The following is a 24,779-nucleotide window of genomic DNA, read 5'->3' as shown; positions in this document are numbered from 1 at the left end:
AACTGAGGCCTTTTCCCACCTGTTCTTACCCGATGAGGGCTTTCCCTGTCCTGACTGACCAACTGAGGCCTTTTCCCACCTGCTCTTACCCGATGAGGGCTTTCCCTATCCTGGCTGACCAAGGGGTTTGACGCCCTGAGGCCTTTTCCCGCCTTTTTCTCACTGACCAATGGCTTTTCCTGCCCTTGCTGACAGACAGGTGATGGCCCCGCCCCCCCGCTCGGGCCATGGCCTGCACTGGACGCTGACCCTCAGGCCCATCCACGGAGCTGATGTCTGACCACAAACTCCACAGCACCCAGGTTTCTGGAATGAATCCAGCCAGGCTGGCTAGAATGTGGCCAAACAGCTGATCAGTACTTTTCTCATCTGGCCATTTTCCTCTTCCCGTAATCTCAAATGTCTGTTCCTGACTGGTGGGAAGCTGGGGGAAATGGAACTCCAGTGCAGCTGTTGAAACATCCAGCTCCTTCCCCAAAGTGGAGTTCAACTTCTACTGAAATTAAAGATTTAATGCTATTTTTTATCATTTGCCTTCAGCATTCTGAAACTTTACGACAGTCTTGTGATATGTTGTCAAATCTTTCTGAATATGCTGTTAAAGTCTTGTGTTCTGAACGAACAATAAACCCCGATTCTAAGAGCCATGAATCACTGGTTTCCAGAGAAGCTAAAACTAAAGAAAAGAACACTAAATTTTGTAGGGTTTATGGCTGAAGTGGGATGGCTGTTATTCACGTGGCATCCCTGGCCAGAGGGCAGCGCTGCAGAATGGGCGACACAGACAGAGATAGTGAATTTGGGAAGAAACCCAGCCCATTATGAGTATTTTGGTGCATTTCATCTTGAGGTGTTCGGCCTTTCCTACAAAAAATCCAGTCTTTCACTTCAGAATGTTTAAATTCATGGTGATTACAAAGAGAAAATGGAGCACTCCTGGGAATCCTGGTGCAGGCCAGAGGAGCAGCCCCCCTGGTACTCCTTGGCACGCTCTGGTTCTGCAGTATTTTTGTGTGCAGACATCAGGGCTCCTGCACCATCCGCTCTATGGCAAAAAAACCCCAATTATTAAAAACTTAAACTTCTCTTACCTTTGCAGTTATTGTATAGCGAGCGGTATTTTCAACTCCTAACTATGTCATCATAATTGATTCCTCATAGAGGTCTCTCTGAGAGCGTTAGATGTTGCTTAGGATATAAATATCTTAAAGTTTGTCCTTTCTAGAGAAAAGTTTTCAAAACCCACTGTTGATAACATCATGTTTTATGCACAGCAGTCAGCAGTGTTGGAAGCTGTTCTCAATCCAAGTCACAGCCAGCAGCATTTCAAACACTGCGATGCTTAGACTTGCTAACAAGTTAGATGATGTAGTTTTCAAAATGTTGCTCCATTAGCTACTGCCACTGAACCTTTCTTCTTTGGTACTCATATGAGTGAGCAGTCTAAATCCAGCCTGGCTAGGTAATTAAAAAATTCATGCATTGATTTATTCAAGGAAAACCTCAGGCTATGATGATATGAGCACAAGGTGCTTCAATTAACAGAGAGAAGCCAAAGAAAGGGGAATGAATAAACTGAAACTTTCAGGTCTTTCATCTTTAGGTATCTTTAAGATCACTCCGGAAATGTTTATGTAAAATCTCTGTAGCTCTTTCCAACAACTTGACATCAAAATCAACAGATTTTTGTTGATATGGAACTGCCAAAATTATACCATGCCCCCAGCAACAGATTGCAAACAAAACTAAATACATCAACTTAGGAGCAGCCAATTTAATGACTTAGTTCTACTTCATAGCATCAAACAGCAATCATAAAAAAACTAAACTAAAATACTTAGTGTTTATATCTGAGTTAAGAAAACAAATAACAATAACAAAAATTTCCATTCTTCAAAGTGAATACTGCACACATATATGTGAATATATCTAACCAGATAAATTTGTATCCAGAATATGATAAGTAAATGAACTACAATCAATAAATGAACTAGCAGGTTATTTTCCTAGATTCCTCTTTCTTTCTTTATTTTCCCTTTTCAAAATCTGCTTGTCAAAAAGCCCACCAAAATTAAATCCCAAATACTGACTGCATGTGTTTAAAAATTATAGAAATATGTATATATACATTTATAGATAAATGTGTATAAATATATACTCTAATATGTATTTATATACATTTTTTTATATGTATAAGAAGGAAAATTACTAGGAAAGCAAATGGGGAGCCATTATGAAATGTTAAGATGGGAAGAAGGAAGTGAAAGCAGCAGTGGAGGGATGCAGTTGTCATGTCCTGCCTCTACCAAGCTGTGCAGTAGATGGCACCACAGGTGCCACAGAAAGTGTTACCACTCAGAAACTGCTAAATTTAACACTACGATGAAACAGGAGCCCCATCTATCACCTGCCAATTACACGAAAAGTTACTCATCTTTTTTCTAATGAGCGAAGCCCAGAGAAATAGGAGATGAAACATCAGTCACTGCTAACAGCTCACAACTTCAAATGGGATATCGCCTTCCAAACAACACGGGTGGTTAAAAAGAACAACCCAAAACCAAGGCATGTGTGCAGGCTACCCAAGTCCAGAGTGAGAAACACCTGCAAAATATTTATTCTGCGGTGAGTCAAATCACTTTAAGAGGAAGTGGGGTTTTGTTACTGTCCCTTCTTTCAGTGTTTTATCTTTCAGCCAGAAATAAACTCTACAGACCATTCTTAAAAGGAAAAGTACCTTTCATCTAACCTCTGTCAATTTTCAGATCTGCATTTTGTAATGCTTTTAGGCATAGTAAAGTATTTCTGGTGGGAGGGCAAAATAGGTATTTGAGACAAAGAAACACAAAGTAAATTAAATAAAAGATTACTTTTTTGCAATTGAGCATGAATTCCACATGCACTCATAGTAATTAAGCTACAAACAGGCAGCACTGTAGAACTGAACATTTGAACACATAATTTTTGCATGCTGAGAAGTTTGAGCTTGCCCAATACTAACTTAGTCACTATTCCTCCCTCTCTCCTGAACTGGTGTCATACTAAGATAGGACACTCCTCCAGCCAATTAGGAAAAAATCTGATTAAAAAAATGTGTTGAAGGGAAAATATGTTGAAACAAACAAATGGAAGATATTTGTACTAAAATAAAACTGGAAAGCAAGAATGACTTCTATTCCATGGTCATATGACAGCTTGAAAATAGCAGTCTTGAAAACAGCTGCACCTTTTCTTCTGGCTTTCAAAAAGTAAAATGTCTTCTGTTTTCCTTTTGTTGGCAAAATCCTAGAAAGCATGAACACACAGGTGTGATTTTACTCTTTAAACACAAAAATGCCACCTGCCGTACATTAAAACTACTTGAACCTAAATCTGCTGCATTTATGGGAATGTTACACTAGTGGTGTCATGACCCCAGATTTCTGCCAACAGGTAAAACTTGGGGTGGACTTTAGACAGTTGTTATTAACTATTTAGTAATCCCTGGGGAAAATGAAGTCAGAGGATGATGTAGGAGTTCTGACACTGAGTACTGTGGGCCTTATAAATAATGGGTGGGGCAGTTGATTAACATTCTACTTCATTTTTGGAAGTCTAGATTAAAATCAACCTTATGTCATTCTTTAAAATGCATTTGGTGATTTTAATTAAGCTACTAATGTTAATTGGTTCACAGCACAAAAATGCCAGGGGCACTGTGATGGAATTTTCAATAAATGGCAACCTTTGCTTTTGAAGGTCTTAAGGCTCAGTAAAAAGTCATCAAATAAAAAAATAGCATAGATGTCTTATCTTGGTTTGTTCTTTTTTTTTCTTTTTTTCTTTTTTTTTTTAAGAGGAGAAGAGAAAAACCATGATTCAAATATAAACTATAAACTTGAAGACAGCCCAAAACATGTCTTACCAAACTGTTGCACAAGCAGCTCTGGATGCAATGAGATTGCTGGTCGGCCTTCGGTGAAGACTCTGTGCTGCTTTTTCAGGATACAGTTTTAGCCCATTCAAACATTTTTCAAAGTCTCCCTGCATTCTTATGGACCCCTCTTTTCTCTGTTCTCAGAGTAAACTCAAAAGCCTTAGCTGGATGTCACTGCTGTGACCCATGCCCTGTATTTGGGCATGGAGGAAGGGATGACATTTGGCCCTGTTTTCTCCTTGTCCCACTGCTGCTGGCCAGCACAGCCACCAAAGACCTTGGGTTTGGCTTGATGGATCTTCTCCAGACAACTTTCTGCCTGCTGGTTTAGGGATCTAGGAGGTATTGGAACAGAAGAATCACCCAGATGTCCCACAGCCAGAGGTGTGTACAGCTTGCAGCCACATGAAGGTGTTAATGAAATGTCTGTGTAATAAAACCATGGAGTCTGTGCACATGAATACAAACTCCTGTAATATAAAGTTCTCCCTGACTGATCTCATGTACTGTTCCCAAAGGGAGTTCAGTGCACAATTTGGGCCTTAAAGAATTGAATATAACAAATTTATATTATTCTCTAAAGAGAAAAATCTTCTGGCAGAAAGGGAGTTTGGAGCTGTTGACTAAGGACTTTTCTACACTGGAAAGTGGACTGGAATTGCTATTGCAGGATCAGCTATTCTGCAATGACTTATTTGACCCATGACTTTTCCAGACTAGAATATCCACACAGGGAGCTATTATGGATAGTTTATTCAGAAATAACTATTTTGGTCACTTTTCCCACACAGAGAAATGCACAGTGTCCATGCATAGCTGTAGTAAGCGTGGCTTATTTTTTACAGGAAAATACTTTTTGTCTGATATATAACATATGGCAAAATGGGAAAGTAGAAAGGGAATTTTGAATCAGATCATGATGCAATTGATTAAGATGCTTTATTTAATTTGCTAATATAGGATATATTATTATAATTTACTATGATTACTTACATACTAAGAACATCTCTACATCTGCAAGGCTATGTCCATTACAGGATGTTGCATCAGTTTAACTAAATCATTAAAAAAACCCCTCATTTCTAATTAAGTCAGTGCAAAAATATTAACAAAATTACTTGCTGTAATCTCTGATTGCTGGATCTCACATCTCAGTCATCAGCCTTCTGATAGCATCATACATGCTGTTAGAAAGAAATATACAACTGGTCTGTGCCTTTGCAAAGCCAGGCTTTTTTGGTGTTAGCACATTCATTTTAGTAAACAATAAATGAACAAGAAATAGCCATTGGCTGCCAGCAGTACCTTTGCTAGGTTGAGAATTCCTGTTTGTGCCTTAGGAACAGATGGATGACAAGTGGGTCTAGCACTTTGTTAGCAGAGTTCCTTTCTAAACATCTGATGTAGTGTTAATTTATTATTTCAACATTCTTCTGCATGTCCTCTACTCTGTCATGTTACAGGGTCTCTCATGCATTGCACTGGAATGCTTCCATGTTTGGATCCATTCATGAGGAGTTTTGGGTGCCAGGAATGCAAGATTGGGACCCTAATATGTCAAGAAAAAATAAAAAATATAGAAATGACATTGCTGAAGATACTGTCAACCACCCATTAGTCCTAAGAAAAGAATATCTATAGCTTTCTTTAGAAATTCAACTGAAGGTTATCTTTTAGCCCTTTAGTGACATTTGGTTCTTCATTAGAAGGAAAATTAACATGCTCATCAACTAGTCCAGATTCTTAGGTGGTGTGGAGAGCTGGATGAGATCATATCCTCAGCAAAATTATGGAATGCTAGGAAGCAAATCAGGAGAGCCAATTCCTAACTCTCATTTTAACAATGAGGTGCCTCATGTTAGTAATGAAATGTAAGCAAATAATAGGTGTTGCTGAACAGCTGCTCTTACACTATATTGGCTCTTCTCTCTGAAAGATCCAAGCAGGAGAGAACTGCTCCTTTAAGTTTTAAATACATCGATTTTCTACATACTTTAACAGTTTTCTGATGGCCAATACATCAAAATCTTCATTTTTTCAATATATTTTAAAAAACCAGAGCATAACCTTCAAATTCAGAGACTCGAGAAGGATGACTGACAAGATTTTTGTAACACTCTGCTCCCATCTTTTCATTTCAGTGGTGTCCATCACTCAGGAACTTGTTTCAATTTCATATTTCACTTATTCTCCTCGTGCAGAGAGGAAAACAACACAAGACAAACCAAAGAGGTCACTGTGCTCCTATCAGAGGCATTTAATCACTGATAATGTATTATAAATTTTTAAAAATTACACAAAAGCCAATATTTATGGAGATTCAAACTGATTTCCAATCCTAGTGGAAAACTTGATTCATAAGTTTTGTAGTGTCTGCTTTAAAAGAAATGTTCTTGCAGAATATACAAGAATATATGGTCATTATCCTCATTCATGTTAATTTTCTGCTATTATGGGGTAACAACAACAGTCTTGGTTTTTTCTTCTGTGTTGCAGATCATTCAGTTTTCTGTTGGAGAGCTAAACTGAAAGTGAACTTTTGCTCTGAAATGGTACACTTCAGTGTTTTATATGACACACTTGTAATAAACATATTAAATTATATACTGTGATGCTAAAGCACTGTAATAAAAGTACTTGCTGCTGACTGCTTGAGAAATTATGAAACAATTGTTTTCAAGTTTTCATAGCTGTAAAACCCCCAAATGGACTTGATATTTGAGAGACAAATTTCTGTGCAGCACAAATGCATTTTTTAACCATAATTTTCAAAAGAAAAACCTGTAAGTTTTGCCAGCTGACCTCCTAGGTAGAGCCTTGCCCATAAATGCAGCAAGGCAGATTGGTGCTAACGATATGTGAAGTTCATCTTTGTACTCCATTCATTCTCACTTCATTACTGGCAAGATTAGTAATAGCCAATTTGCATTGATTTATACCAGCTATTTACAGTCCCCAGGGCACAGAAGTTATTCATGGTAAAACCTGTCATACTCTCCTTTTTTCTAGTCATGCCTCTATCTATGTGGTAATAGAGGGATGAAGTTTCTGCCTCTGCTGTGTCCTGCACAGAAGCCAATGTCTCCAAAGCCAAGTACAACAGAAAAATATGGCTTTGCCAATAGCCAGGATGGTGACCTAAAGATTATGATGAGAAAAAGGCTGAAGTTCTCAAACCCTGTTTTACACTGATTTGAACGGGCACAACAAGCTCCCAGACATCTCTGTGTACCAATTTGGCAAGGAAAAGGGCGGTGATGGAGCAGAGCATCCATCAGGGACCTGGCAGTGAAGTTGGACAAACTTAGATAGATGGGGCTTGTTATGCTATGCCCAGTTTTGGCTCCCCCAATCCAAGAGCAGTGTGGAGAATCGACAGGAGTTTCAGCAGAAGGTGCTGGGATACTCTGTGTCAAGAGCACAGGGCCTAAATGGTGAGACTGAGGGTGCTGGGCTTATTTGTCCTGGCAAAACAGAGGCCAGAGACTGGTCTCTGCCTGCCCAGCAGTTACAGAGATGACAGCCAAGATCTGGGTAGGTAGTGTCATAACACAGAACAAGGAGCAATGGCCATAAATCACAGCGTGGGAGGTTCAGTTGAAAATTAGGAAAAAATGTTACTCATTTTTCAGGCATTCTTTGAAAAGCAAAAACAAAACCCCCTCAAAAACTACGAAAACAACATCCAAGCATGAGTACAGCTGAAAAAAACCTAATAGAAAATAAAAATTGCCATCCTCTGGTTTCTTACTGTTTCAGATGTCTCCTACCTTTAATATTATACAAATTACAGTATGGCACACATTTAATCATACAGGCATGTTACATACATATGTTACCTGGTTTTGTTTAAAATTCTTTGTGTGCAATTAGTAGTTGACAGAATGCCATGTTTGTTGAGGAATGAATTCTTTTTGCACAAGTAAACCCCAATAGTGCCCAATTTGCAATGCAATATTGACTATCATCTCTGAATCAAAAATTAGTTCTTCACAATGAATTCATTCAATTGTTTGGGCACTATTGCATCACTGTGTGCAATGGGATTAAAAAGAAAAGTTGGAAAAAAAACTGTATTGAAAGGAAACTGCAAAACTTGGTTGGCCCAAGCACTATGAGCATGCTAATTAACTAGCAGCAGTTACTTGAATAATTGAGACAGGTTTTTTCTTGTATTTATTACCTGCACTTTCAGGTATTTGTTGCATCAGCTGTGATATTTATCTAAGCATTGGTTTAGAACACCACATATGTGCAAGGGTAAAGGGGTTAATTTTGATCACTCAAACTGCAGATATTCTATTTAAGGCACTTTGTGACACCAGCGAGTTTTCACCTTTCCCTCAGGATTTTAAATCCACTAGCACTTTTCAGATGGCTTATAGCAATTTTAGTGCTTCCCAAACACAGTTCCAACCATTCAGCTGTTCAGTACCCACTGAGAAAATTGGTTTCCTTTCCCTTGCAACTTTTCAGTTTCCACAGACCAGTGGTTAATATTTTCAATACAGACTCTCTATTCAAGAAACACAAAATGTTTACAACATGGGTGTAATTAATTATATCTACAGTGTGAAAACCCAGACATGGATTTTCCTACAAGCAAACTAAGGCTTTCTGACCATTTGATTGCTGCCTCCACAGAAAATTTGCCATGGTAAAGATAATGTCTGGAGATACATAAATATAGATTTATGCTTTATGACATTGATTAGTGTTTGAAAGCCATTCCTGAGAGTTCACCCTTGTTGTACTGAATCCACCAGTTTGGATCTGATTTAACAATGTCTCTGTGCTTCAACGTACTGCTGCAAGGACTCAGGAACCCTCACATAAATTTTCTTGATGAGAGAAGCTTTTGTATGAACTTCCTAAAACAGTTGGCAACAAAATATAAGAAACATCTACCACGCTTCACTGGATTGGATTAGGGATGAAAAAGTAAGAGGAGAACAAACACCACAACACTTTGTAGTCCCGTTTGACAACTAAGGGATAAATTGCATCCTGCCTTCTATTCTTAATAAAAAGCATAAGACCTATAATACTTGTTAATCCAAAGTCCACCTAGACTAATATTCTCCTTCTGACAGCAAAAAATACTGGACATCATGAGAAGAGTACCAAAAAAGTGTCTAGTGGTGCATTCCTAGCATGTTTATGACTCAAAGACTTCTGGAAAAAGTGGTGGGACTTCATATTCAAGGACTTCTGGTGGTGTCTTTGTATTCATCAATTTTTTTTCAATGGATTTCATGCACATTTTTAACATAACACGTCCTGTGACAGGGAGTTCCACAAATGAGCTACTCACTCTCAGAGTCCTTGAATCTGCCATCTCCTAGTTAGTTATGATGCTCCTTACTTATGATGTTGAACAAGACAGTAAATAATCAGCCTTTTTTCACCTTTGCCCCGCTGCTAGGTTGAGGTTTTGGTGGGGTTTTTCAGATTTTTAACGTATCTCCACACTGCTTCCCCTGACTCCTATTGTCATGGACTAGGGAAGGAAATAAAAAAAAAAAAGAAAAGAGGGTGAAAATAGGAAAAAAGACAGAACTACTTAGGAGCCTGAACCAAGATGGAGGGAATGCAGAGCTCAGGATGGTTGCATCTCTGTCTGGGACAGAGAGTAAGAGCAGGAAAGTAGGCTGGGCCCAAACACAGAGGAAGGAGAGTGGAAATCCCCAAATAACAGGAACAGGTGACAGCTCCAGGCAAGAGGCTCTGTCTTGTTTTGATGATACAGGTATCGAGATTCAGAAGGAATTTTGCACATCAGAACTTGGCTGGAAGCTACACACTGTATTCCTTCCTTTTCCCCCTATATGCCAGGTTTAAAATCAAATAGAAAAAATCAACTTGTAAAATCCTTAACATCTGGGCATACACAGGCAAGTTTTACTTCCTTTATATCCCTGCAGTCCCACTAATAATTCAGCCCACGAGAACCTGAGATCATAGTTTGGCTTCAAGGAAATTCAATGTACTGGAGTACACTAAAGAGATACACCACCCTTTCTCACCACTGGAGGGAACATTTTTGCCCTAGCTTGACAAAGAACTTGGGTGATAAAATAGATTATGGAGAATTTGATATACGTGTAAATGCTTCCAGATATTTAATCAATGGGGAAGCAGTGGAACAGGTTTAGGCAGCCTACAGGTTGATGACCTGTTCTGATAAAACTTGGCTGGACTATTGAAGTCATTCAATATCCATCCCTGCTGTAGTTTCTCATGGCCAGCTACTTACATGGAGCACAGATTCCTGATTTTATTACCTTTTAACTTGCCACCCTCAGACAGGTTATTGCAATAGGATATAAGAAAGAAATCTGAAAGCAATACTGAAGTTTTACCTATCCAAAAAGACCCCCAAAAAACCTCAACAAAAAACAGTCCCCCAAAAAAACGCTCAAAAACCCCCCAACAACAAAACCAACCCATTATATATCCAGATTGGGATGGAGAGGAGGAAACTGTAGGAAATGTTGGCTATGAGTCCTACTATATGCATAGACATGAAAACTTGGCTGCCCACTCTATGAGCTAAAAGGTTGGATAGTAACAGTGCTCTAGCAAAGATTGAACCCTGGGGCTTACTGTGAGGCAGTGATGGATTTAATGGGCTGGGTGTGTCTAGAGGGAATGAAGGAGATTCTTCTCAGGACGTGCATGCACTTGAAACTGTGTGGGGTTTGTGCATCTCTGTTAAATGATTTGAAAAAACTATTGTGTGACCAATGACACACACACCCACCCCTCCTCACAACACTGCCCTGCACGCAGGATACTCTTATTTCTGTCCTTACAGTTCCTCCCGCAATCACAGCAGGCTTTTTCGGAGCTTAGTTTGATTTCTCATCTTGTTTAAACTCCTTTAGTGTTCATTATTTACCACATGTTCAGCTGTGAACCATTTCAGCCCTTTCCTGTTACAAATAGAAAGAAACCTGGTAGATTAGAGTGCAACTGAAACAAAAATGCCCAGTGTAAAGGCTAATGCTATGGTTTTGCCTCAGCAGCAGGCTGCATTAAAAAGCACATTTCCATTTACGCAATAGAAGATTTTGTTAGTCAATAAATCCCTGCAATCTCAGAGGAAAGAATTAATCTTACATAATTGGAGTTTTGTTTCAGGAAATGAATTTATACTAAGAGATTCAATCTCTTAATTAAAAAGATTTAGTGTGTTTGTGTTCCACTTAGCAGTTTTATTTGTTCTTTAATTTGCAGGAGTCCATACTGGGAAATAATTGAATGAAAATGCCAAGAGGAAAGGGATGTGCATACCAGGTCTTTGTGCAGACAAGAACCAGGATTTCTTGACCTATGCTACTAGTTTTGACTGTTATTGTTAAAAGCAGTCAAAACCAGTAGCAGAAAATCTTTGTATATGGCAGTTCTCTGTGTGTAAAATGAAATTCAGCAGTAGGTTATCTCACAAGGCTGCTGTTAGTGCTGGAATCCAAGGAAGGAGCAGTTGGCAAATGCACTACTGGTATTACCAATGTAACAAAATCAAAGAGAGCAGGATAAGATTTCACACGTGGGAAACACTGCCTTAACAAGAGCCTTTTTCAAATGTCTTCCTCTCCTGATAAAAGATGAGGAAATTACTTGTAAATGAATTAAATTGTATTACATGAGGGAAAAAACCGAGCTGCCATCTTTGTATTCTGCCAAGAGGAGGAAACCAGCATTGAGCTGTACTAGGTACAAAAATGTTTGTATATTGAGAGTGATCCTGTGTTGAACTTGTGTCCCAGTGCAGGAATTTTGTTTGCAAAAGAGCTACTGGGATTGTTCTGCAAAGGCCATCCAAGCCTACGGACCCCCCTGCCCTTCCCAGGAACTCTGGCTGCTTGGCTTACTCTTTGTGGCTGTGAAGTCTGAAAAGAGTTCACAGAGGAGCAACAGGATCAGAATTCCCCTCTCATCTTTTGTTGCAGGAAAAGAAAATGGTTTGATGCAGTCCTCTAAAAACTGAACTGGACCACAAACAAACCCATGTTACACCCATAAAACCATTGCCTTCCTAAATACTGGAATTAAAATTTTTAAACTTGCTGTTTTCAACCAAATATACCAATATCTTTTAGACCTAATTAAAAATTACTCTGGAACTATCATTTGCTATGACTTAAGTATGTATTCCATAAGTTTGACTTCAGCTTCCATTGAAAACTGATGTAAGGAGCCCTCACCCATGGACACAGGCACATATTTCATCCAACCCACCACTACCAGTTCCAGGTCATGCTGATTAATGCTTTTCACATAAACACGCTTCTTATTTCAAATGTTAATGCCTGCTTAGTGCAAGGTGAAAGTCTATCAAACGATAGAATCCCTTAAGAGTGTTAATTAAACAGGACAATAATAATCCACTGGTGATTTATAGTGAGGTGGATTACTAGTGCATAGTGGTTGGTCTGATAGGCATTTATTGCCTACTTAACCATTTAAGTATAGCAAAAAAAAAAATCATTGTGGGACAAAAGGTGATGAATGTTTCTGCTAAAACAGTCCATTAAGATGATTCATTAACATTACAAAGAGGTCTGCAGCCTGTGTGCCACTTGGAGCCTTTAAAAGTCTGGGAAAGTGAGAGGCATTACCATAGGAAATGCTTTATGCTAAATGTGCGCTGATAGAATCTAAAGTCCACTTTCTGCAGATAACATCACTTTTTACATTTTGCACTACAAGGTCTAAGGATGCTTTGTACTTCTCAATTCCTCGAGAATGTATCTTCCTAACAGAGGAGAGGAGCAATAAAAGTCCCAATGCTCTGGCATACATTCGCGTCCCTCACACTTCCCTTTGAACTGATGGGCCTGGAATGCTGAATCGCTGGTTACACCACTGCGGAATGACATGGGAGCCATGAGTTATAGTCACAACAGCTACAGCTTTATTAAATGCACACCAAATAAAGCTCCTATAATGATCTTTTCAGGTCAAATAACAGCAGATGCCTGCTGTGCGACAGCAAGGTGGTGTACCAGCCACAACTGCTACAGGAATTGTAGGAGGGTTAAATCAGCGTGTAAATGTATCCAAAAAAGAAAAATAAAGTCTTCAGTATTTTCCTAACAAATTATTCCCTGAAAGTGGAGCTAATGAAGCTTGGTTCTTTATGGATTTATGCTGCAGCTCTTACACCTCCCTCTTGGAATAATCCCTGTTGTCCTCCACCATATCTCACCCCAATCCCTCCAGCCCCCTTCAACCCCTCCAAGCTCTCACCTCCCCCCTGCAAGAACATGCAGGCTCCCTTATTCCCTGAGGAATACCGTAGCATGCCTTGGCATCTTCTCCTAGCCATTCCTTGACTTTTGTTTTTGATTTGGCAGCTGAATGAAGCGCTGTTTTCACCAAGGAATATCAGAGCAATGTGCAAATCATCGAGAGCCTTGCTGCTGTCAAACACAATGAACAATTGCTGAACTCTCCCTTCTTCCTCAGTGAGAGCATTAATAAGGATTCCTTCCTCTCCTTAGGTGCTAATTCTTGCAAAACTGGTAAGGACAACTGGTAGGTGTCTCCAAATCATTTACATAACCTGTGACAAATGTGTCAGCATCTTGGAAACTGGGTCAGACAAATAGACAGATTGTGTAAGTGATTTCCCTAGGGAACCAGACTAAGAGGTGTGATAGGATCTACACTGACCAGAAGTCAGTAGAATCTTGTTTATAGTGGGTACAGCACCTGTCCAGACTACCTGCATGGTCTCAAAAATGAGCTGGACCAGGTTCTAGGAGCACAAGACACTTGTACCAGACCTAATAAATTCTGCCTCTCAGTAGATAATTACCCTGTTTTATTTCTCAGTCAGCAAATTAGCACAGCTACACCAAATCCTGGCCTGGAGATGACTTAGATAGGTTTGCTGTCCCTGCATGGCATGAATTTTCACTTCTAGATACTTCAGTTAAAAGTGAAACATTACAGACACTGAATCTGGACAAGGTGATGGAGCTGAGGGACACATGTGACATCAAACACATCACGCATAGCTCCTCCCAATACTGTTCAATATTTTCTAACTGCCTGGGGAGTTGGGCAAGCAGCATTTAATTCCGGGTGCCAAATATATTTCCACTTGATTCTTCTAGGAAACAAGGCACTGGTTGCACTCATGATCTGTGACCAGGCTTTATTACAAAGTGTCCTGTGCTGACCTCATCTACAGAAATGGGATAACTGTTTCCAAGCAGGGCCATTAACCCAGTAATCCAAAAACCAGTCTCAGACATGATAAACATCTTTCAGATGAGCTATGCTGATTAATGAATGGAGAGTGCTGAGGCCTGGAGCTGTGGGCTGTTGAAACCCATGCTCCCCACCTCTGCAAACGCCTTTAGAGTCCCCTGGGACACTTGCAAGTCTCAGTTCTTAGTCAATAATGCCCAAGGGTGCCCAGCGCTGGAGAAGTGCCTTTGTGGGAGGATCAGGCCTGGGTGTAAGACAGACGCAGGAAGGAAGGAATACAAAACAGTGGGAGGCTGGCAGGAGCACAGGCTAAACCAGAAAGAGAAGCTGAACATGTGCGTCCAGTGGCTTGATGAGATTCAGAGTGGGAACAAGGATGAAAGGACTGGATCGAAGCATCCATGTTTGCAAAGCAAAGGAGAAGGGTTGAAATTTCAACCTTTCAATGTGTTTTCTGATTTTCCCCCCCACATACTGAATTTAACCTAATTTCACTAATAGCTGAGAGACAGTGGTCAACATTTTTTATATTTTACTCTGGATATTCCTTACAAAGTTCCCACAAACTTAGCTGCCAGATTTCATCACCCCAGAGCACACTTCATTTGTGATCTCTTCTTCAAACTACAAAAATATTGAAGGTAGACACCTCACATTTGTCGAATACAGAGAAAGATCACACCTCAGAAAAGCTGGTTGAGAATTTTTGGACAAAGTGTTTTATTCCATCAGAAAATGCTGGCTTGCAAAAAAAAAATCATAATTTTTTAAAGTAATGTGCTGATTTCTGTGGAAATACAGTCAGGTAGGTTCTGATATTTCCATGAGAAAAATCTGTTCTGAATGAGAATGGAGTAGAAATTTGGGTGGTGCTTTATTGGACTCCCAAAGTCAGAATAATATCCAAATATGTGCTAGCACCCTACCAAACTGAACAGAATAACTGTCTATTCTCCATGCAGCTACTTTATTTTGTTTAAAAAAATAAAAATAAAAATTAAATTCCCCAGGCTGAAGAGAAACTGCCTGATGAAACAGCTGGTGACTAAATCTCACCTACGAAGCTCAGGACTCCAAGCAAGCTCTTTTTCAACCCACTACAGAGCCCAGATTTTAGTCTGACAAAAATAATGTTGAAAACATTATGTCAAATGTCTGCTCCAAATCCCATAAAGCGCTCCTTGGACAGGACCCAAGTAAATACCCTAGCCACTGGATGTTGGCTATTCTGGGATGTCTCATTCTTTGTATTCATGTTTTGTTTTTTAAATCATTCTGTGACAAATCTAAAACAAATGTCAAAACCGTTAATTTTTTTATACACTAGATTTTTTTTCTGTTTCTGGACAACTCTAATTCTCAGTGCACCACCCTTAACTCTTCGATTCATTTCTTCTCTTATACCTTGGTCCAACTTGCTGGCCTTTAGAAGAGCGAGAGACATTTAGCTCTTGCATAGGGAAAACTCATTTGATTTGTGCATTCTGTATTGTCCTATATCACTGATTTTTAAAATTACTTCACAAGCCTTTGGGGATCGTGAGCTGCTTTTACAGGGATCCAAAAAGGTAAATAAGACACATTGCTTTGGCTTGACATAAAGAATTGGCTGCCACCAAAGTCTGCAAATTAGAAAACATTAAAGATCACTGCTTTATACAAATATACGTGCATCCTACTGCTGTTAGTATAGATTGAAAGCTTGCAATAAGCTTTTACTTGCACTGGGATAAAAAAACTATCAACATTATTAAAAACTAAATGAATCACAACATTTTTTGGAAGAGAGTAAGAAGAATACTTTGGCCCAGGAGATAACATGTATAACCAGATCCATCACTTTCAAAAGAAAGCAATTTTACAACAGTCAAAGTGAATATAAAGTTCATGTTGTTACTTTTTCCTCATGTACCCGTATGAAAACTGGAGAAAATTATCATTTGACACACTTGTTTTTCAGGATTCACAGTTATCACATCTCTAATGTGATCCCTAAGCATGAGAGGGGTTAATCAAAACTCTAAATAGAATCTGCTTTACATGGCATTAAACACAGTTGGAAATAATTTTTTTTTTCTGATTAATTAATGCCCATAAACTTAGATAGATTCAGAAAACATGGTGCTTTTTCTGTCGATCCACCTGGACATCTCAACCAGAAATTCTCTGAGGCAGCAAATTTTAATCAGATACAGTTAATATTTTGTTCCTAGAAATTTTCAGTAAAAACAGTCTTCAAATGTGCATTTTTGAGAAAAGATGTGACAAAATGATTACTGTTCCTTCATGCTATCACGTTACAGTTACCACATTTAATCCTGAATACTAGAGCTACCACACTCTTCATGATGCCTACATGCATGCAAATATGAAAAATAAAGTCAGATTCATGGAAACAGGCATGTGCTCATGGACCTCGGCCATGCTGCTGTGAAAACAGCATTTTCACAAAAGGCAGGGTCAAGTCTCAGCTGCTCTTACTCAGAACTGTCCTTTAACGGGAGCATTTTCTCTACCCCCAGCACAACAAGGCAGTCAAGAGACAATTAGGCTCTGCAGTTTATGAGCTCCCTTGATGGCCAAAGTGCTCTTCCATACATACCAAATATAGTAAACAGTAAACGCTCAGCTTTTTGTTCTTGCCTCAAGGCTTAGAAACAACTTGCAAATCCTCTCAATTCACTTTGCGTCCCCATTCCTTCCATTAGACTTGCTAACAGTATCTTTCACAAAGATTCTTTTGTTTTATTGAAAATCTCTTAAAGATTTCTTTGACATTTCTCTTTCTCTCAGTATCCTGTCACAGGGTGCTGGACCTTCATCCTGGGACTTACCCAAATCCTTCCTTTTTCCAAGACGCACTGAAACCTTCCATCACACTCTTTTACAAAGGAAGAGTGTAGTCACTGTCCCTAATCAAAACCCAAAACCTTAAAGCTATGAACTGCTAAACTCTTCCCAGAAATGGCAGAGTGCCCTAAGGCCCCCATCACATCACGGAATTTTTAAGGTGTTCTGAATATTGTGACTTTTCTCCATGATTTAGCCTTTATTCAATATGTGCTTCCTGTCTTAATGGATGTTCTCTCTTCTCTGTCCCCAATCTCTTCCTATCTGTTTCCAAATAAAGCAGTAGCCCATGCTGTAAGTCAGAAATACTCTTATTAAATCCGATAGTAGAACACGAACCCCAAGTCCTCTCAAAAGAAACTGACATTTCTGCTTGCAAATGTAGCCAGTGTAATTCCCAAATCGTCCAAATTAGGGACTTTTGATGCCTGACTTGTCATCATGTCCCAATTACAGACAGTAAGATTCTCCATAAACAGGTTTCTGTTGAAGTGGAAGGTCTCCTGTGCTGTTCTCCTCATGTATTCAGGACATGGAAATAGGGAGAGGAATAATCAGGAAGTGATTCAAAATCTCCATAGCCCTCATCTGTGTGAGGACAGACTGCCTGTGCTGCACGTATCCTGCAGTTACTCAGCTGGAAGAACAGGAGTTTGGTCCTGTGTGGTTTCAGTTTATCATCATAACTTCAATTCCTGTAAGCATTAAACAGCTGAAACATTTTCCCTGCTAATGATAAACACGTTATTCACAAAGATGAATTTTACCCCCAAAACAAATGTGAGGATCTTTCTGGAATGTAAAAATCTTCTCTGGATTTTTAATTATCATAAGCTTAACAGATAGCAACTTATCCCAAGGAAATAAGTTAAATTTTTGTATGGAACTCTAAATAGTCTATTTTATAGCTCCTTGATTTAAACAAACAAACAAACAAACAAACATACAAACTGCTTCCTTCTGCTCTTTTCCCGACAATCCAAATATTTAGTACTCTTTATAGGATGCTAACTGTGGAAATCCATGCTTTTAAATTATGCTTTTTGGGTGCCTTGAACAGCAAAAACAACAGATTCTGTCTTGCGGTCAGACCACCAGAGCGGAGTGAAGTGCAGTAACTCTGAGAGTTTCTGCCCCATGTTCTGCTCTGCTTGTCCTTTTGAAAGGGGGCTCAATGAAGAGCCTTGTTGAGACCTCCGCTGGTGCCACTGTTTATAGAGGGGGTCATTAGGAACAGTTTAGTCAGAACAAAAGGGGTTTTGTTTCTATTGTCCCGCTTGCAGTTTGACGATGTCTTAACTGAAAAATTATCTTAATAGTCTAACAGTATATATTCGCCTATGGGGCTCAGCAGCAGAAAGGGCTTTGGATGAATGCTGAAAAGATGCACTTGACAAAGCCAACTCAGTGCACGCTGAGCACCCTTTAGGAAGCACATTTTTTCTGACTGAAAACTTAGAAGTGCCAGTCTCGGAAAGATAAACCCTTACAGCATTGCACTTACAACTAAAGCACCCTCCACAAAAGGGGCAGCAGTGACACCAAGCACTCTGCACTCAGCCACGGGGAGCCTAGGGAGGCTCCTGGGTGGCTGTAAACACGCACACCTCCACCTGCTCACACAGTGCTGCACCAGCACAGAGGAAACAGGCCCTTCAGATTATTTTAAAATCCTCCTGATAAATGATTTTGTGCTGCTAAAGGTCTGGGAGATTGCTCCATGCAGCCACTTGTAATGTGGCAAACCTCCTCCCTCGGCCGGACCGGGAGCTGGAACTTTTCCCCAGCCCTGGGAACTGGGGCCAAGCTGTGCTACCCTGCTCTACTTGGGAGGGGATTTTTTGTGGCCAGGGCTTTAGAGAGCCAAATGAATCTCCAGCTTCCATCTTGCTTCAGACTGGTTCAGAAACACTGCTATAAATCACTGCAGATATAAAGAAAGTTATTTGCGAGGCAGAACCAGAGACAAAAAAATGCACATTGTGTCTCTGCAGCCCCATGCAGCTTGGAATTGGGAGCTCGAAACTTCCAATTGGAGTGGGTCTAATGTGTATTCAAAATAGACTGTGAGAATAATTGTTCCTATGGAAATGAAATATAAATAAAAGTAGGAGCTGAGACCATATAAGATAATGTTGGACCAAATTCTGTTTCCTGCTTATTTAAATGCACGAGATAAGCCTCAACAGGAGAGAAGCTGTGGGCTGCAGCTGTTGTATATAATCCTGCTTCCTACAGACCTGTAAAACCAGCAGTCTCCAAAGATCTCTCTGCTCCAGCAACACGAGTTTAATGATTCAGGGGCATGGTACATATGGTTCAGCATACACACCCCAATTTTCCATGCAACCTCCCCTGTTAGGATTACTAATACTTGTGGCATGAGTAGTTTGTACAGCAGCTGTGCAAGGGTTATGCAAGCATTTATGTACACATTGGAATAAAGGCACAAAATAATGGTTCTTTTGAGGTATTACTCTGCACCTGCCTGGAGAGAAAAAGTAAAGCCATCCAAATTCATCCCATTGCATTTACAGGTCAGGATCAGTTATTCGTTCCCTTTGAAAAAAATGAATATGTTTTATATGCTTTTTGTTCAGCATAAAAACAGCAGACATCTCTGCCTTTAGTGAATGCAAACAGCAGCAAACTGAAAAAGACAAAAATATGTGTTAATAAGAAGAATCTTGAATGTCTGTAGGAGCAAAGATCATCATTTATTGTAAGAAAATGTCACAACTAAGCAGATTTTTAGAGGCACATTTCCAAGGTGCTGTAGCACGATTCAAATCCGCTCCCAACAGTGACGTCCGAGCTCGTGCCCAGCATAGTTTTCACAAATATAAGCCTGAGATCTTAGATGTTCAGATTACAACGTTACCAATGCAGGAAATACCTGGACTTGTGCCAAAAGTGTCAACCAAATCAAGTGTGCACACAATAATTTAATAGTACAAAATTAAATTCAGTTTTCTTTGGGCTACTTTGGCAACATTTGAGTCTACATTAAACAATACTCCTATGCTGTATCTGTGCTGCAGAAGTATACTAGTTACATAAAGTTTAAAGACATTACTGAAATACACTGGTGTACATATGCACATTTACAAATGCTCATAGCAATATACAAACATATATCAAAAATATAGCACAGGCCGATATTCAAATTGTATATAAATGTACAATAAATGTAGCACTGCAAAAGTTTCAGTGACATGAACTCATTTCTAATGTTCTCTGAAGTCAATAGCAATAAAAGGATCCCTGTGGAGATCCAGTTTTATGAAGTGAAGGGCTGAACTGTGAAGGACTGGACTCTGTCCACCTTCCCCAGTTGACGAACATTAAATTCAGCCCCACAGTCCCATTTCATAAATCCTAAAATTCTATTTTAGCTTTCACTGCCATCCCCAGAAGTAATAACGCCTTTTTCACACCCCAAAACACAGGTTTCATTTCTGACTCTCCTCTGATAAGTAGCATTGAGAATCAATACTTAATTTTTGTAACATGATCAGCATTGTCCAACACAGCACTGCTCAACCCAGATCCGTACAAATTCCTGGATTAGAGCTAATATAATGGCTTTATCCATAATGTGATTAACTTCATGTTGGTGAATATGTTCTCAGTAATAATGCTGGAGAGATGAATAGAAGCTTTTGGTAAGAATGACCCAATATAACATAAAAAAAATACATGAGCTAATTATCTATTCTAATACAAATAACAATGCTATTATTTTTGCTGTATAAGTGTTTTCTGTGCAAAGGGCATAGACAAACAGTTCAAAATTGCCCAAACACATGCTATTTTAGTGGGACTATTTGGAAGGAGAAAAAAGTTTGCTATAATTTAGGACTTGCACTTTGTTCAAGACAAATGAGAGAAGATGCAAAACAGAATGGGAAAGAACCATGGTTAAAGTTAAAAAGAGGACATGAAAGTAGGAAGACAAGGAGCTTGAAAATGAATCAGAAGAAAAGAGGGAAAAATGCTTTGTGTCTGATTTTTGAAAAGTCATTAAATTAGTTTCTGAGCAGAGCCCCCACTTTTTACTGCCCATTTAGTAAAACTGAATGCAAATGGCCAAATTCTGCCACTGGCATATGCCTCAGATGGGTACATGAGGATGACAAACAAATTCACCAAGCACAAACCTGCATATTTTTGCCCAATTCTTGTTTTGTAATCAGCCCCTTTATTTATCTCCTAGGTACATGCTTTCAAACATACTGACTTCAACACAAACAAAAGAAATGGTAGTGGTTGGTACTAAACTCGGGTTAGAGTGTGCACACAAAGCTCGTGCAGATCAAAACGTTACTCAGTTGGTAATGCAGCTTGTGCAGAACCCCAGAAACATTGGGAGTTTGTTTTTATAGAAATTATCTGAAACAGCAAGTGCCAACAAACAGGGATTACTTCATCACAAGCATTTAGTTTTCCTTCTCAAGAAGAGGAGGACACACTAAAGAAGTAGAGAAGAGTAAGAGGAAAAACTGGTTTCTTAATTGATCCAGGAAGGAGGAGGAAAAAGACAGTGACATGAAGGTGCCAATATTTCAGCAACCTGTGTGGAACTGATCCTACAGGAAGCAGGATAGGGTTTACACAGCAGGCAGGAAAGGAGGGAAGAGAAAGACGTTGTCCATGAGAAAAGGTACAAACTGGATTGCCTTTCTGTTTGAAAGGTATTTGAAATTCAAGCTCAGATCTGAGGGCTGAACCACTGCAGTTGGGGCTGCATCATCCTTTAATGTATCCAGCAGAATAAATGCTGCCCTTTGTTGTGTCCCAAAGCAAGATGAAGGCAAGAGCTGAGGACTTCACATCAAAAAGTTACTCTTTAACAAATTCACTTTCTCATCCCACGCTGCTGGAGTGGTTTTCTTATGCTGTTTTAAGCACCCCCATTGCAGACTATCGTGGATTTATTAAAAGCTGTACCGGTGCAGCAGGATCACAGAAAATACCGTATAAAAGAGAAAACTTTCCCAACTGTTCCCACAAAAGCACAGGATACAGAATATAAAAGCAACATTGCCCCTCTTCTAAGAGTATATCCTGCATTAAATCAGAATATAGCTAAATGTGGCCTAACCCAGACAACTTAAACAGACAAAACAAGAAGGAAATAGATTCAAACATCACTTTTTCAAGAAATTTGTCAAATCAAGGGTCTCAAGGTTTACTTTTTGTCCTCTGCTCTTTCTCCAATGACACCTATAGCTCCAAGAGCAGTTACCTAAGGTATTAACAAGTGAGCAGAGAAACCTCCCATACTTTTCTTTCTCTCAAGCCTGTTGCCATTCCAGAACACAACACTGACCTCAAGTTCAGCCAGTTTTTAAATGGGAGCTTCAAACAGTTCAAGTACAAGTAATTTAGGCAGCAGAGGCACCTGCTCTCCTGTCCACTGTTCCATCCTTGCAGACTTTTTAATCTCATATCCATGCCAAAGGCAAGGCTGCTTGTCCTCCTGCTGCTTGATGAAAGGCCAACACTCACAACTGTGGAAAAACAATCTACAAGGAATAAAAAAGGAAGAGAAATCAAGTTGTCTGCAGCTGAAAGGGAGAGCAGAGAGATCCCAAATCATCTGTCTGCCCTTCCTATGGCAGCCCAACCCAGACACCCTCTCCTTGCCCCTAGCTGTGCATTCCTGTGGCCTCCCTCCTTCCACCACAACATGGAGTCAGGCAGAACAAGGAGCTGATCCAGCAGAAAATTATTTCAGCAAGACAAATATTCAAATGGTTAAAAAAAAATCTTTTAAAACCAGAATCAGCTTCCCGGCCTGTAAGTGTTGGTACCAGCATTGGAGAGGGGTGGGGCTGCACAGCTGAAGGTCCAGACTGGGGTGGGATGAGAAAACAAATATCTTTCTCAGGGGGAGCCTGGCTTTAAATCAGCTTAAATTGATCTAGAAACCACACCCTCGGCAAGAAAAATTTAGGCAAATACATGCCTGGTGAAGAGCAGGTTAGTGCTGCTCCTCAGGAAGTACAAAAGATGCTGGAGAGCTTGATCTTAAGTGGGCAGCCAAAATTCAACTACTCTGGTGTTTTCATCAGGAAGGCAGCAACAGGGGCGATTTTTGAGCAGCCCCATTAGCACCAGTAAGTGTAGCAAGTGCTCTCATGATACTTAAGGTGAATGTGGCTTCACAGCCTCTCTGACCCCTCCATCCTCCCAGAGCTTGAGCCATTCCTAAACATGCGTTAAGTCTGAGCTAAGGGTTTAATGCTGGTTCCTCCACTATTTCAATAGTGCCGTGAGTCACCTCGATGCCTCAGTTTCCCTGTTATTAAGAGGTGCACATGCATACATACAAACACATCAAATCATTCACCATGTTTCCCATGCAGCTTTTTGACTGGCTACCTGCTGTTCATGCCAGGAGTTTAAACATAAAGAACTAAAAGAAGTGCTGAATATTAGTTTGTAAACGAGCTGCAGGATCTGGTGCTGGATACTACTGGATATTGCTCATCTGAAAATATTAGATGAACAATCTAGCAAAAAAACACCCCAAAAACTGCTGAGCTCCTTTATCCTCTACCCCTCTTCCTCCTTTGCCCAAGGAATGAATCCTAATGTCAGCATAAACTCAATGTATACATGTATGGTTTCTGAAGTTACCTCAGGCTGGATTCAGTGACCCAAATGGACCATCCTGGCTTCCCCTTCTTTCCAAGTAAGATTTGGGAAGCATTAGTTTACATTTGTTATCTGAGATTATTATTATTACTAATTACTGTTGTTGCAAACATCTACTTGGGCTAATTGGGACTGGGGCTCCATTACTGTAGATATTGCACCCACCGAGTTTAAAAAGTCATGCTTTAAGAAGTTGACAATCCATTTCAAGGCAGTATCCCACAAAGGCACATACCAGCGAGCAGAAGGAAAGGGGAAAGCAAGGGTGCAGGGTAATGGAATGGCATAAGCCACCCGTGTGCACAGGTTGATAGCTTCATTTCAAGCAAATGTTCCTGGTTTTGCCATTCTTGGAGAATATCTCCCCCTTCGGATTTCTAACGCTCCTCCATTAACTCTCCCCACTGCCGGCTGGAAAAAGTGACCCGGGGCTCTGTGCACAGGGATATATACATACATGTCTATGTACGTGAATATATAATCATCACGTTTTAAATTATTTAATGGTGTTGGTTTTGTCACGGACAGTCTCTTCTAATCTGTACTTCTTAAAAAAAAAAAAAAAGGAGCAGGCAGGAAAAAAAGTGTGTATGCGTGCTTGTGCAGACAGCCGATGTACTCGCATCTATAAATTCTGCGGGAGTTTGGGCCCCTTCTTTATACATAAACCGCCCTCCCTCCTGGGGTGTCTTCTCCTTAATGACGTTCATGGTAATTTAGGCGCTTGGGACCGGCTCAGCCTCTCGCCGAGCCCGCAGCCTCCACAAACATCCTGAAAAGCAACCTGAGCAGACGTCCCTCCTCGAGGCAGTTCCAGGGATTTTCTCTCCCAAGCGGTTTGGAGCGGGCGAGCGAGCGAGAGCGCTTGGGTTTTGCTGCCTGCTCCTCCCACCAGAGACACCCTCCCGCCGCTCCCCGCCGAGCCGCGCCGCTCACACGGCTCCGCCGCGGCGTGCGGGACGCGGGCAGAGCGCTCCGCTCCCGCTCCCGCTCCCGCCGCCGCCGGGGGAAGCGCCTCGGGCCGCCGCCGCCGCCCCGTCCATGGGCCGGTGCCGCTGAGGCAGCCCCCGCCGCCGCCGCCGCCTCGGGCCAGCGGCCGGCTGCGGCGCCTCCGCGGGGGCTGAGC

At 40.4% G+C, this 24,779-nt stretch overlaps 1 protein-coding gene across 3 annotated transcripts in view; it reads right to left on the bottom strand.

Annotated features, from left to right (window-relative positions):
* Positions 1–24,779, bottom strand: part of SPO11 (SPO11 initiator of meiotic double stranded breaks) — a 217,561-nt gene that overhangs the window by 12,091 nt on the left and 180,691 nt on the right. Inside the window, exon 1 of one of the 3 annotated variants that reach the window (XM_042045408.1) lies at positions 13,219–13,397. The exons of the other annotated variants lie outside the window; for them this stretch is intronic. The gene's annotated coding sequence lies outside the window, so the exon portion shown is untranslated. Of the gene's footprint in view, positions 1–13,218; positions 13,398–24,779 lie in introns of those variants that run through there. 3 annotated transcript variants of the gene reach the window in all.

The sequence above is a fragment of the Corvus kubaryi genome, unplaced genomic scaffold (assembly GCF_017639235.1).
Source record: "Corvus kubaryi isolate FWS band 111438036 unplaced genomic scaffold, C.kubaryi_AGA036_p1.0 134, whole genome shotgun sequence".
In the NCBI taxonomy this organism is placed as follows: Eukaryota; Metazoa; Chordata; class Aves; order Passeriformes; family Corvidae; genus Corvus; species Corvus kubaryi.
Note: the sequence above shows the minus strand (reverse complement) of the source record. Positions and strands in the feature narration are given on the sequence as shown.